This window comes from Phyllostomus hastatus, unplaced genomic scaffold (genome assembly GCF_019186645.2).
Source record: "Phyllostomus hastatus isolate PE091 unplaced genomic scaffold, TTU_PhHast_1.1 phas_contig_58, whole genome shotgun sequence".
Lineage (NCBI taxonomy): Eukaryota > Metazoa > Chordata > Mammalia > Chiroptera > Phyllostomidae > Phyllostomus > Phyllostomus hastatus.
The window spans coordinates 26978118-26992699 of NW_025333916.1; the positions used below are offsets into that span (position 1 = coordinate 26978118).

The following is a 14582-nucleotide window of genomic DNA, read 5'->3' on the forward strand; positions in this document are numbered from 1 at the left end:
TGATATAAATTAAGTACATATAAAAATTTGCTACTAATAAAGATAGAATTTTAAAGGTAAAAAGATGATTTATTCAACCAATGGTGTATAACTCATTAGAAATTTGGGAAGGATTAATCTAGATGATTATTTTACTCCCAAGCCAAAATAAGAAAACTTCAGTTATTATTTTGATAATGTTAGCATAAATTCATTCTAAAAATATTATTAAATCCAAAAATGCAGATGACAAATTTGACATTAAAATTTTAACTTTTTATATGGGAAAAACACAACCAAAGTGTATAAGCAAGAAACCAATTAAAATCATCTGCAACACAGATATTCAAATATGTAATATATCTAAAATAATTCTTACCTTTAACTTTCCCAAGTCACAAGTAAGCACTAGATTTAAATCCAGGCAATCTGCATCTAAGTCTCCGTTCTTACATACTATACTACCGAGTGACGCAAAAGTAGGTTTACAGTTCTGAGTATGTGAAACAGAATTTATTTTTGTAATAATAGTTATAAATTAGTGCAAACAACAGCTGCAACAAGAGGTTAATATCCAAAATACATAAAGAACTCGTGCAAGTCAACACTAAACAAACAATCAAATTAAGAAATGGGCTGAAGACCTGAACAGACACCTCTTCCAAAGAAGGCATACAAATGGCCAACATATATATAAAGATATGTTCAACTTCGCTAGCTACCAGGGAAACACAAATCAAAACTATAATGAGATACCACCTCACACCTGTGAGAATGGCTATTATCAACAAGACAGGTAATAAAAAGTGTTGAAGAGGTTGTGGAGGAAAAGAAACCCTCATTTACTTGCTGGTGGAAATGTAACTGGTGCAGCCATTATGTAAAACAGTGTGGAGGTTCCTCAAAAAATAGAGTTACCATATGACCCAGCAATCCCTCTTCTGTGTATCTACCCAAAAAACCCAAAAACATTGATTCACAAAGATACATGCACCCCTATATTCATCGCAGCATTAATCACAGTGGCCAAGACATGCAGACACCCAAAGTGTCCTTTGTCAGAGGTTTAAAGATGGGATACACATATACTAGAGAATACTACTCGGCCATGAGAAAAGATAAAATACTGTCATTTGTGGCAACATGGAGGGACCTTGAGAATATTATGCAAGCAAATTAGGTCAGTCAGAAAAAGCCAAGAACCATATGGTTTCACTCATATGTGAGATCTAGAACTGAAACTCATAGATACAGACAACAGTATGGTGGTTACGACAGGAAAGGGAGTGGGGGGTAGTAAAGAGTAAAGGGGGCCAAATACATGGTGACAGAAGATGACTTAACTTTGGGTGGTAGGCACACAATGCAACACAGAGATTATAGAAATGTACACCTATATGATCCAAGGCTTCCAGTCAAGATGGTGATATAGGCACACATGGTTCGCCTCTTCGCACAAAGACATCAAAATTACAACTAAAATATAAAACAGCCATCATGTAGGAATGTCAGAAATTGAGCTGAATGGAAGTCTGACAAATACGGAAGTGAAGAAATCACATCCATCTAGACTGGTAGGGGGCACAGACACAGAACAGGCTTGCCCCACACCCACATGAATAAAGATTCAGGAGGGATATCTTGGGAGCGAGGAGTCCCAGACCCACACCAGGCCCCCCAAGCTCAGGATTCCAGTGCCAAGAAGATAAGTCACCCCACTTCCGGCTGCAAAAATGAGCAGGGATTGAGTTGGTGGAGGAAGCTGCTGTAGCCCTAAGCAGTTCCTCTTGAGGAACCCACACACAGACTTACCTCCTGAGACTCCCTCCCTCTGAGCTCCAACACTAAGGTAGTAGCTTGAAGGGCAACACTGGTATACACGGAGAAACCAAAATGTCTGGCATCTGGGTGAGCAGAGGCCATTGTCCCTTTGCTGAGACCTCCCCTGACAAAGCCCATAGGTGGGTGCCACATCTAAGACTCCATCAACCTGGCTAACACTGTTTGATCTCTTCTTGGAGATCCACAGAGGCTCTACCCCATCCAACTTAAAGGCCCACCCAAGCAGCTTTTCCGTAAGAATGACTTGGCATGGCTCCTAAATACTATTAAGCAAGCAACAGTTGGCTTCAGTAAGGGTGGTGGTCAGTGGTCACAGCCAGTCCTTGTAGCTGACTGGCCTGGGTAAATCCCTCCCATTGACCTGCCAACAGCAATTAAGGCTCAACTACAAGAGGAGGGTGTACTTAGCCTACACAAAAGGCCCACCATGAGTAGTACCCAGCTTGAGTGATTAGTAAAGGCTATGCCACTGGACCCTAAAGAATACCTACTACATTAGGCCATGCTACCAAGACATGGAGTCAAAGCAACTCAACCTAATACATAGAAACACACACAGGGAGGCTGCCAAAGTGAGGACACAAAGAAACATGGCCCAAATGAAAGAACAGATCACAATTCCAGAAAAAGAGCTAAATGAAATGGAGATAAGACTCTATCACATGCAGAGTTCAAAACACTGGTTATAAGGATGCTCAAGGAACTTAGTGTGGACACCAGCAGCGTAAAAAAGACTCAGAAATGAAGGATACACTAAATGAAATAAAGAACAATTTACAGAGAAACAACAGTAGAATGAATAAAACCAAGAATCAAATCAATGATCTGGAACATAAGGAACCAGAAAACCACCATGCAAAACAGGAAGAAGAAAAAAGAATTCAAAAAATGAGGACAGTATAAACAGCTTCTGGGACAATTTTCAGAGGTCCAACATTCACCTGATAGGGGAAGCAGAAAGAGAAGAGATAGAGCAAGAAATTGGAAATCTATCTGAAAAAATAGTAAAAGAAAACTTCCCTAATTTTGTGAAGGAAATAGACATGCAAGTCCAGGAAGCACAGAGAGTCCCAATTATAACAGATGCAAAGAGGCCCACTCCAAGACACATCATTATTAAAAGGCCAAAGGGTAAGATAGAAAGAGACATATAAAAGCAAGAGAAAAGAAATTAGTTACCAGAAGGATGCCAGATGGGAAGGGGGAGAGGGAGAATGCGTGAAGAGGTGAGGGAATTAAGTAGTACAAATAAGTTGTTACAGAATAGCTATAGATATGTAAAGTACAGTATAGGAAATGAAGTAGCTGAAGAACATAACCATAACCCTCGGACATGAACAATGGTGGGGGGATTGCCTGAGGGAGTGGGGATTGCTCAGTGGAGGGGGGCAAAGGGAGAAAAACTAAGACAACTGTAATATCATAATAAAATATATATATTTTTAAAATTATATGATCCTACTACCAATATCACCCCAATAAATTTAATTTTAAAATTACTGTATTAATTTCCATATGAATAACTGTAAACCTACTTTTGCTCCACCCTGTATATTGTCTGAGATTTAGAGAAGTACCTGAGAACAGCTAATACCCAACTTAATAATGCATATGAAGAGGTAACTCATATATACTATTGGAAGTATAAATTGATACAAACTCTTCGGAGGGAATTTGATTCCATGTATCAATTTTAACTATATACATGGCAAGCACAACTGTAGGTATTTATCCACCAGAAAAAATTTACATCAGAGTAAAAAAATGTATATGCAAAGAATACAAGAGTCAACTTATATTTTGTACAGTATTGTCATGTATAACCTAGAAACAATCCTAATGTTAATTAACATATACCTACTAAATTCCCTTATATATAAATGAACTATATCCCCCATTTTAAAGATACTTATACATGAATACACATGGACAGTGACATGTTATAATGCATGTAAGAGCTCAAAAAACACAGAACGCACTAAAAGAATACCTCCAGAAGATGACATTATGGACACTTTTCATCTTCTATATTATAAATTTCTGCATTTAAATATTAATAATCAGAAAATAAATTAAGGTAACTCTTTTAGCCCTTTCCCTATCAAAAGCCTCTCACTGATTGTACCATATTCTAAATTTAGCCTTTTTGGCCTAAAGTATCTCACTCTATAGACACTTAAAAGACCAACTTACTGGAAATATTATTGATTTCAATAATTAAGGTAAGATAAGGAAGATGACTCCCAGAGTTTCTGGTTTGGGAATCGTTTTCAAAAGAAAGGACAGACAGGACGCAATGTTGATATCAGGTACCTAACAAATCAATCTGTATCTACTATACAGAGTCTCTGCTATTCTGTAGTTAGACTCAGAACAATTAACTAAATCTTTTGAAGTCCCCAGAGATTAACAGGGAACCAAAAGAATCCATTTGATGCTGCCAGGATCCTTATCTTTTCCTAGAAAACCAAGAGTAAATCTACTCTAGTCACAAAAGATGTCCCGGTATGCCTCTTAAATCACTTCCAAAATCTCCATGGATGGGGAAGTCAAACCAACTTTTTCTAGGCTGGGTGATAGCCTTGTCAAAAAGATTCATTTTTCAATTAGAGGTTTCTAGCATGGGCTTTTAATACAGACAAAACAATCTTCTCTTCACATCATCACCCAAGGTTCTAGAATTAAAAGTAATTCTAGAAGTAATTCTTCTAGAAAAGTAATTCTAAAAGGTTTGAAATTCCAAGGACATCATTATCAAGAAGATAGACACATGTTCCAAACTTTGGGATCATGCAAACAATACAACCTCCATATGGAAAAACAGTTGCATCAAAATCACTGCACTCATAGTAAAATGGAGCTCAGACGTTATCTTCACAGGGAGTTTACACAATGTGGACAATGAAAGTACTGCTTCTTTCCACTCACATTTCACATAGTAACCTAGGATTATTGACAAATGAAAGTGTTTTACCATATATTACATTTTAGACTTTTATCCTTTTAGAAATACTTTGAAAATTGACTAGAGGGACTTCTAGCTTTCTGGCTGGAAATGTCTGTCTGAACCTCATCTCCCTCACCAAAAAAAAAGTACAGAAACAAAACCAATTCTCAGTATCAGAAATAACTTACGAATATGGAAAGGAAAAACACTACTAATAAACCCCATTACTGGATTATAACTGAAGGTAACATTGCAAAATCACTCTGAATTTATAGAAATATAGATGTAAATATGAATGCATCCACCTGTGCACATAGTGTATAGAGATACACTAAGAAGGCCTGGGAGCAGTGATACCCCAAGAGCAATAAACACAAGAAGTGCCCAGATCTTGGCTCCTAAGTACCCTTTTCCATTAGAAATAACTGGAACAAGTTTGAAGGTAAGTCTGGGCCATTATCTTGTACTAGATGTAAGAAGTGCCATGTCAAAAAGAAAATAAGCCAGCCAGAAGGGGTTCCCACTAGCTAAATCAAGAACAACTTCATGCCCTGGCCAGTGTGACTCAGTTGGAGTGTGATCCCATAACCAAAGGGCTGCAGGTTCCATTCCTGGTCAGGGCATATAGCTAGGTTGCAGGTTCAATCCCTGGTCTGGGCACGTATGGGGGGAAACAAATTAATGCTTCTCTCTCGCACTGATATTTCTCTCTTCACTTTCCCCTCTAACAGCAATGGAAAAATGCCCTCAGATGAGGATTAAAAAAAAAAAAAAAACACAATTTCATCTAAGTAAATGATAATGGAGTATAACCCATGAATATAATGAGTTAAGTATATAAATGTAAATAAATGAATAAATTAAAAGTCTGATGTGGAACAAAATATTTGCAGTTTCAAAGAATCTACACTAAAAATATTTTATTACAAATAAGGAAAGATTACTTTCACACAGGAGGTATCTAGCAGTTTACAAACCTTAATCGCATAATCAATGACTACCAGCATTGAACAACTGAAACTACCTGCAACCTAATAAGATGCAAAGAGAAGAATGCAGTATCACTTCCATGACAACCCTGCCAGAGATCTAATCATACAAATCTAATTATAAAAATCTAATCACAGATCTAAACATAATATCTGAGAAATGCAAATTAAGGGATAGTCTACAAAACAACTTTATCTGTAATCTTCCAAAGTGTCAAGACCCTGAAACTAAAGACAGAAATTGTTCCAGATTAAAGAACTTTAAAGACCAAAAATACATGAAAACTAAACGTAATATATGATTCTAAACGGGATCCTTTTGCTCTAAAAGACTGGGACAACTGGTGAAATTTAAATGTTAGCAATGTATTCTTGTTAGTGTCCTAATTTTGATGGTTATGAGGTCACTATGTAGAAGAATGTTTTTGTTTGCAGAAAATAAACATTAAATACTAGGGGATAATAGGGCATCGGGTGGGCAACTGTTAGATGATTCAGGAACGAAAAAGTTCTTTGTATTATGCTTTCAACTTTTGTATATATTTGTTATTGTTCCAAACTTTAAAATATGAAAAAAGAATCACACAAAAAAATTTACAACAGTACTAAAAACCAAGGAGGGGTATATCTACAGGTGAGAACAGAAAGGAATTTGTAGAGAATACAAAGTGGATTGGGAGGAAATGACAATAAATTACAACACATCTGAGGAACCAGATACACAAAACAAGCATAAAGTGGGATCTCCAAAAGAAGGGTAAGTTTTCTTGACAAGAAGGATTGGGAGAAGTGTGTCCTGGGCAGTAAGCCAGGTAATAAAACCACAGAATAGCTGCCACTGTTAAGGCCTCCAGCACAGCTCTCTGTACTGCAGGAGATCTGACACTTGGGCAGTATAACTGAGAAAAGGGAAGAATATTATGTCCTGAGAGACAGGAAACATGTATAAGAGGACAAGCAACCCACATACCCTAAAAGAGAAAACCATTAGCTAAATATGCCAAAGCCAAAAGAAATGGGATTCATTTGCCTTGGGGAAACACACTTAAATGATCAATACAGTATAGTCTGAACCATAACATAAAACTTTAACCACAAAAAAAATCTAACATTTGAAGAAAAACCAAAACCATGATAGATATACTAAGTACAGTAAGACCAAATCTCCTATACTGTTAATAGAGGAAACAAACAACAATGTAAAAATAAAATCAACTCCTATGAAAAAGCAAGAGTTCTTAGAAACTCTATCTGCCTGCTCCACCCCAAGATAGGAAAAAAAGAACTGAAGACCAAATTAGTGAGCTAAAAGATCAAGCCTAGAGACTTCCCTGAATGTAACACCAGAAACCTCCCCTACCAAAAAAATCAAAAGAAGTAATGAAAGCCCCATAAACCCCCAATATCCACCTATTTCTCAAAGTGTGGTCTATGGGCTCTGGAAGTCTAAGACCACTTTCAAGGAGTCTTCAAGGTAAAAACTATCTTCATGATAATACTAGAACATTGTTTGCCCTTTCCCATTACTGTATTGACAGCAATGGTGCAAAAGAAATGGTGGGTTAAAATGGGAGCACCTTAGTGCATACAAAAGCTGTAGCATCATGCCATACTACCACTAGATAATCATGTGTTTCTTTTTAAATGCCACTTTCATTTAAGAATATCTCTAATGAAGCAGTGAAAAATAATTTTATTAAGTTTCAACATTTCAATACATGTCTTTTTAAAAAGCTCTTGTAAGACTATACTTTCAGTGATCATTTCTATAGTTTGTTAAAAAGCTCTTGTGTAATTACTTTGAGCTATAAGTTAAATTAATGTGTTTTTCCCCATAAAATGCCATTTTGACCCCAGAAAACAAATGAAAAACTATGGTTAAACATACTTAGGAATTTGGCAGATATTTTCTTAAAAATACATGAAATTACCCTGTAACTTCAAGGGAAAGACACCAACATATCTGTTACCAATGATTACTATTTCAACTCCCAAGTGAAAATTTAGAACAGTGGAAAACTTGTGCTTGACAACTTCACAATGTTGAAGACTTTCCTGATGAGATTAGTGGTGATATTAACAATTTTGTTTTTGTTTGCTACTACCTAATGAAAATGTGTCAACATTTGGGAAAAAAATGTGTAATTCAATGAACCAGTATTTCTCAACCAACCAATATATGGTGTTACAAAACTATAAACAGGTGCAAGATTCAAAATGCAAGAAAAAGAATTTTCAGGTAACAAGAAATGAAAAACGCATTGATATGGTTTCAGATTTGACATTGCAGCTACCCTTTAAAATACTACTTGTCAAATTCTGGTGTGGAATCAAAGAATACCCACAACCACCTTAAAAAGCTATAAAAATACTCCCTTTCCAACCAATACCAGTATAATGTTAAATTTTCTTCATATATTTCAACCAAAACAACATACTATGAGATTGAATATAGAAGTGGATATGACAATTGAGCTCTTTTCTGTTCAAGCACACATAAGGGACTTCCGAATATATATAAGGCCACATTTTTTGCTAAAGATTTTTGAAAATAGTTATTTTTTATTAAAACAGTATTAATGTCAACATCAATAATTTATTGTTATCTTCAAATTAATTTGTAAAAATTTCTAACATGGGAATATAATAAATATAACCCACATAAACCAAAGCTTTGGGATTCTCAGTAATTTGCAAGAGCATAAAGAGATCCAAAAACCGGAAAGTTTGAGAACAGCTGTCTTCAGACTATCTACTTCTAATCATGCTATGCCGTAATAATGTCTCCTTCCAAGGATAAAGGCAATATATAAGGCACTCAGTACCAAAGCAAGTTGTCCAAGACTACTCTGTTTTCTAAGTTTTCTGTCTTCTTTCCTTTTTTGTATTCCCTCAACTCTTCTAGTACAGTAAAAAGGCAGGAAACAGCTTACTGTGCACAAAATTAAATGGGCTCTGAATAAGGAAGGCCCTAGGAATGAAGTTCTCAGACTTTTATGACTGTGTTGATTACTTAGATGTCTTTTTATTTTCTAGTTTTTCTATTAAATTCTATGTATCTGAAGTCATAGATAACCTCCACATAAGTAGATTCTTCTATTAATTTAACTTTTAGATATTCTTTTCTACTGTCTTACATACTATCATTTATAAAGCCTGGCAAGGCCTTCTTCATCCACTGGTACCTGGAACAAAATTTGAAGTGACAAGAATAGAGTGACAGAGTTCAACTGAGCTTATTTCATAAAAACAGACAAAGGCAATTTCAAAATTTTAGAAACACTGGCAGATGACAGTGTGAAACACTGACATCTTTGAGAGGTAGGACAGAAAGAAAAGGCAGAAAATGGAGAAGGAAGGTATAAAGAAAAAAGCTTGTGTTTTAAGAGGCCAAAAGCATAATAATACAAGAAGGTATAGAGGGTTGTAGAAAGTCTTAATACAATAATATGTAACAACCTGATCTTAACAAAGGTAATTCAGGGGTTATTAAAGAAAAAAAGAATTGAGGAGACAAAGTACAAATAAAAACAATACAAGTATCACATTAAAATACTGGCATGCAAACTGAGTTGAAATACAAAAGGGATATTCAGTATTACATGCAACTATCAAATAAATTGTATCTACTTATGTTTGGAACAGGTTTTTTGTTTTTTTAGATGATAAGCATGGACTAATAAAGTTTAGAAAAAAGGGGAAGGGTGAAATATAATTAAGAAGTATCAGCTGAACATAGAAAAGAGAGGAAATAAATGAAGCTAACTAAAAATAGGAAGCTAAAGGAATTAGAAAAGCTGCGTAATAGCTAGATTTCTTTTTTACAATTAGGAAACATAAGATGGAGGAGAAGGCTAAAAGGTAAATCTGAAACATGGTGTAGTATGATTCAAGAGTTAGTGATGGCAGAAACCAAGAAAAAAACAACAAATAATGTGGAGTAAATCAAAGATAAGTGAAAGGCGTAAGTGCTGAGCTTATTTCCTTAGAATATTCAAAAGTAGATATTATAGAGCATAATTCATGTATATATTTTGCATGCAAGAACTAATAGAATGCATTAAAAAATGGAATAACCTATTGTGAACTAAACACAGGTACAATATGTTTTGTTAGAAAAGGAAAAAAGACACCTTTACGATTTTTTCTGGTGTTCCCAGAAAAAAAACAAAGCAAGAAACAGAAATGAATGGGAAAAGAGTAAAAATAAAAATATAAACAACAAAGCATGATTTTAAAAATCTAGGTTAGTAGCAATTACCAAAAAAAAAGTACTTTGCCATCCAACACCACTAAAATTCTGAGTTATCCCAAATACTTTGTAAACATTGCCATCACCTATTTCTAAACAAAAAGAGATTAAACTCTAAATCATGTCATCTATAAGCAATTGTTTAAAATATATGCCTTAATATGCACCTAATTTTCTAAAAAGTTGAAGTGTGTTTATTTAAGTTTTGTATTGTTTTCTACCAAGAGCTCAGTACCAATATTTCTAAAGTTACTGGAATTGAGAGATTTATGAATATTATGTAAAACATTTGCAGTGTCACTCTGTTAGAAAACAACAGGCAATAAAAATATTTAACTGATTATCACCTTTTTTAAACCTCTTTTCAAATCATTGTCACATTTAAACAAGGCTTTGAAAATATTTACAGTGTGACAATATCATAAGGCCTAATATTCATTAAGTTAATTCCGTGCTAAACTAACAAAAGTCTAAGTAATCCACAAAGTAAATTTTGTGATGGGGGGAGGGGGGAATTAATGACAACTACAAAGGTGAATAACTTGCTTTTAAAAATGTGTTTCTCAACTAGAACAGGAACAGAATCACAGAAATAGAGATCACATGGAGGGTTATCAGTGGGGAGGAGGAGAGGGGAGAGAGAGGTAAAAGGTACAGGGAATTAGAAGCATAATTGGTAGGTACAAAATAGATCAGGGGAAGGGTAACAATAGTATAGGAAATGGAGAAGCCAAAGAACTTATATGTATGACCCATGGACATGAACTAAGATGGGAGATGCTGGTGGTAGGTGGGTACAGGACGCAGGGGAATAAAGGGGGGAAAATGGGAAAACTGTAATAGCATAATCAACTAAAATACATTTTTTAAAAAACGTGCTTTTGCCTCTAAACATACTGCTCCCTCAAGAAGAAAAATCAAGATCAAAAAGCAAGAATTTAAGTAGTTATTTTTGAGTGCTACAATACTTTTTATTTGTAAAATTTACTAATGCAAAGAAACATCTTCATAAAGTGACAATTCTCTATAAAAGACTTGCTCTATTAAGGCTTTGTTGCTTTAAGGCCAAGTATAAGCCATATAAGGAAACTGAGGTTCATTGCCATTTAATTTTGTTCTGCTCTTTCAAATGCCCAAGAATAACCTTTCGCTGCCTAATGACACGTTCCAAAATCATAAATAAGTTAGTTATGCACTTAAATTCCTTGATAAAGGTACCTTGACTTAACAGGAATTTCTGGATGGTTCACAAATCTTACCAGCAGCTTAAAAGTTTTAAATCTCCAGAGACTAAGCTCTGGGAAAAATCAAAACAATATATACTAATAAATAGTTAAAAGAACCCCATTTTGAAATGTGCTTAATAAAATAACAAAAAACAAGTTGTGAAATATCTGATTATATTCTTTAAAACCTACATTTTTTTTAAACCTTAAGCCAACAATTTTTCTTGGGGTAGCATGGACAAACCAAACAACTTATACTTAAGATATACCTATCAACAGAATACCACATTTATTTAATAATTATTCAATAGCACAGTCTTGTCCTTCACTTCCCTTTACCACAAAATACTAGGGAAAACCAAACTTTAAAAGACATCATTGGAGAAACGTGTGTTTGCTGCGAACAAAACTAGTCTGATCTTTAAATTTAAAGACTGCCGATTGGTTCAGAAGTGTTTGTAACTCTGGTGGAATGTCTCTCATGCTTAACTAATTCCTGCCCCCACAGTAGGCACCTATCACTTATTTAGGTTGAGTGGGCCACATTAGGGCTAACACAAAAATGTACATACTCTACTACTAAAAAAGCACAGCTGTTCATCACAGTCAATGCAATTCTCACGAAAATCGTTTTAAGCGTTTTACTCCCCTTCCTACATGTTCTGCTCTCAATTGCAGAGAAGTCCTACCACTCACAGGTGTTCGTTTTTTCATTACAACTCACCTTATCCATAACATTTACTCCTTCCTTTTTCTTCCTAAGTCAGTTAACAAGAAAAATCTAGCAGACACTGCTTTCAATTAACAAATATAAGGTTCTAAAACGTCTGAAAGGAACAAATTACTGAAGAAATGTATTACCCACCCAGAAAAACTATTAAAAATGGCCACTTTTTTATTGTTTGTAAAAGCCAACGAAATATATTTATAAGGGTTGAACTAAACACTATGTACAATTAAACGCAAAAGCCAAACAATCGCTAATAGTATAAACAAATGTGGCAGCCATCTCAACAGTAAATCACTCACTGCAGCCACCTTTCTTCCAAAGCAAAAGTTGCCAGGTTCGGCAACTTAATAAATAAAAAAATATATACACTGTATATGATCCAGGAAACTAAAACTTCTGGACCTAGTGCTGAACAAAGGCACTCTTTCTTCGCACTGCTTGAAAGTTTTCGTCCCACCGCATTCTTACGATCTCTTCTAAAATAACCAGAGTCCAGATGGTAGGGGGAGGGGGGGAATCAGTTCTGTTCAGCACCTGAAACACTGTCCAGTTCGACATAACCAAAAGAAAATTTAGGACAACTCGGGGAAAAGTGAGAAACATTAACGTATTCTTTCTTTTCTAGCCCAGGATCTTTCTGACTTCTAGACACTTTTCGTGACAATTACCTTTCGGTCGGACAGTGTCTCAGGGCAGCTTTTTCAAGGCTTCGCCAGACATGATTTCCTCCCCTTCATGAGTCACTTGGGCTCCAGCCGAATTTCTCTCCGGTGAGAACGGATGTGGAGTGGCCTCCCGCGGTAGGAAGAGTATTCTGCTTTGGTGGGGGCAGGGAAGAGGGCCGGTTTTCTGGTCTCGAGTTGTGCAGGAGATCCCAGCCCCAACTAGGATCTCCGCAGGAAAAAAAAAAAAAAAAAACACAAAAACTTTTCACTCGTGACACCGCCCGGAATTACCGTGCGAAACTCACTTCCGGCCTTGGCGAGCAGCAGGATCCAGCTCTGTCCAGGGGAACCCGGAAAACCAGCTCCGCGCGCCGCGGAGGGGGCGGGGAGGGGGCGTCGGCGCGAGCCTCAGGCCCCGGGCGACCAGCGCGCCCCGCACTCCGGACGGCGGCGCACTCAGCCGGCGAGGGCACAGGCTCGGACACCGCCGGGGCGCTGGGCGCACCTCGGCCGCGCTAGGCCGCCACCTCTTCCTCCACGCCGTCCCCAGAGCCGGGCGGCGGTGTTATTGTCTATAGTGCCTGCCGCGCCCTTCACGCGCGCCGCGGGCCGGGGCTGGAGCCTGGAGCCGAGGTGCAGAGCAGGCCGAGGACGGCCCCCTCCCCCGGCCGTCCGTCCTTCGGTCCGCCCCTCCCCGCTTTCCCTACTTGCCCTCGAACCCTCTTCTCCTCCCTCTCCCGGTTTCCCGCCGCCGTCCCTCCTCCTCCTTCTTCCCCGGCTGCGAAGGCTCCCCCGGGAAGTGCAAGGGGTGGGGGCGGGCAGCGGCTGCGTCTCCTCACGAGCTCGCGGGGCCGCGACAGGGGCCGAGACTGCGTCCCGCGCTGCCGCGCCACATTCACTCGAGCGAGAGACTGCGAGGGGAGGGGAGGGGAGGGGTGGGGAGGGAGGGAGAGAGAGAAAGGAGGAGGAGGGGGGCTAAGGCGGAGGGGAGTTACTGCCTCTGAGGCCGCCGCGGCGACAGCGCCACTGCCTCGGCGGCCTAGGGGCGGGGGGAAGAGGCTGCGCGCGGCGGCTCCGCGACGGGGGCGGGGCGGCCTCCCGCTGGCTTAGCCCCAACCGCCCACAGCCGGGCTGGAGGCCGGCGCGAGCCAGTCACCGCGCGCGGAGGCGGTGCGGGTCGACGTCGGCTGCAGGGGGCAGGGGCCGGGGGTCTGGAGCGGGGTACCGCGGGGGGAGGGGCAAGCGGTGGTCGGGGCTTCGCCTGAGAGGCGTGGCATGTGAGGTCCCCTCTTACTCGGGCCGGGGGGGAGGCCTCCCTGCGGTTCTCTAGCCGTCCGAGGTAGGGGACGTTAAGGGTCCCGGCTGCCCCGTGCCCAGCCCGGGGAACGGGAAACCTGCAGGCCTCCGCCGGCCCGGCCACTTCAGTTTCTTTTTACGACTATAATCGGTGCTCAGGGTTCAAGTCTCGCCCCGATTTTTAGGCTGCAGGTATCTCAGCTGCAGCACTCCAACTTCCTCTAATGGCACGCTCAGTATGCAGGAAACCACAGCGGCAGCTCCGAGTTGCTTCCCACGCCGGCCCTTGCCCTTAGCTTGCTCCCCCAGCAACGCCGCTGGGGTCCTCCAAGTCTCAACCTCACCCCAGCGGGAAGACAAAGCTGTCGATGGAAGGGAGAAAACGGCCCGCGAAATTGTCTCGAGATAGTTCCTTTGTTAGAGGAAACGTTGAATACGCTCGGAAGGCGTCGCAGGCTTCCACCACCAGCGGTTTTGGTGGTGCAGTCGTTGAATTGCGCTGGCCCTAATAATTCACTCTGGCAGGGTTTGCGTTTATTGCAGAGAAAAACTCTTAAGCTTTCTGTCAACACATATGGCAGAAAATGCCTCAACCATAACATTGCACAGTTTTTGCAGTTACTGCTTTAAATATGTTAACAGACAAGACGGCCTTG

The 14582-nt window shown here is 39.2% G+C and overlaps 1 protein-coding gene across 7 annotated transcripts in view; it reads right to left on the bottom strand.

The window, feature by feature from the left end:
• Nucleotides 1–13077, bottom strand: part of ERBIN (erbb2 interacting protein) — a 121471-nt gene extending 108394 nt beyond the window's left edge. For 4 of the 7 annotated variants that reach the window (XM_045848282.1, XM_045848281.1, XM_045848280.1 and 1 more), the window contains exon 1: nt 12634–12859. The gene's annotated coding sequence lies outside the window, so the exon portion shown is untranslated. Of the gene's footprint in view, nt 1–12633; nt 12860–12921 lie in introns of those variants that run through there. The other 3 variants (XM_045848276.1, XM_045848277.1, XM_045848278.1) reach the window with 3 other exon arrangements.
• Between the last annotated feature and the right edge of the window lie 1505 nt (nt 13078–14582).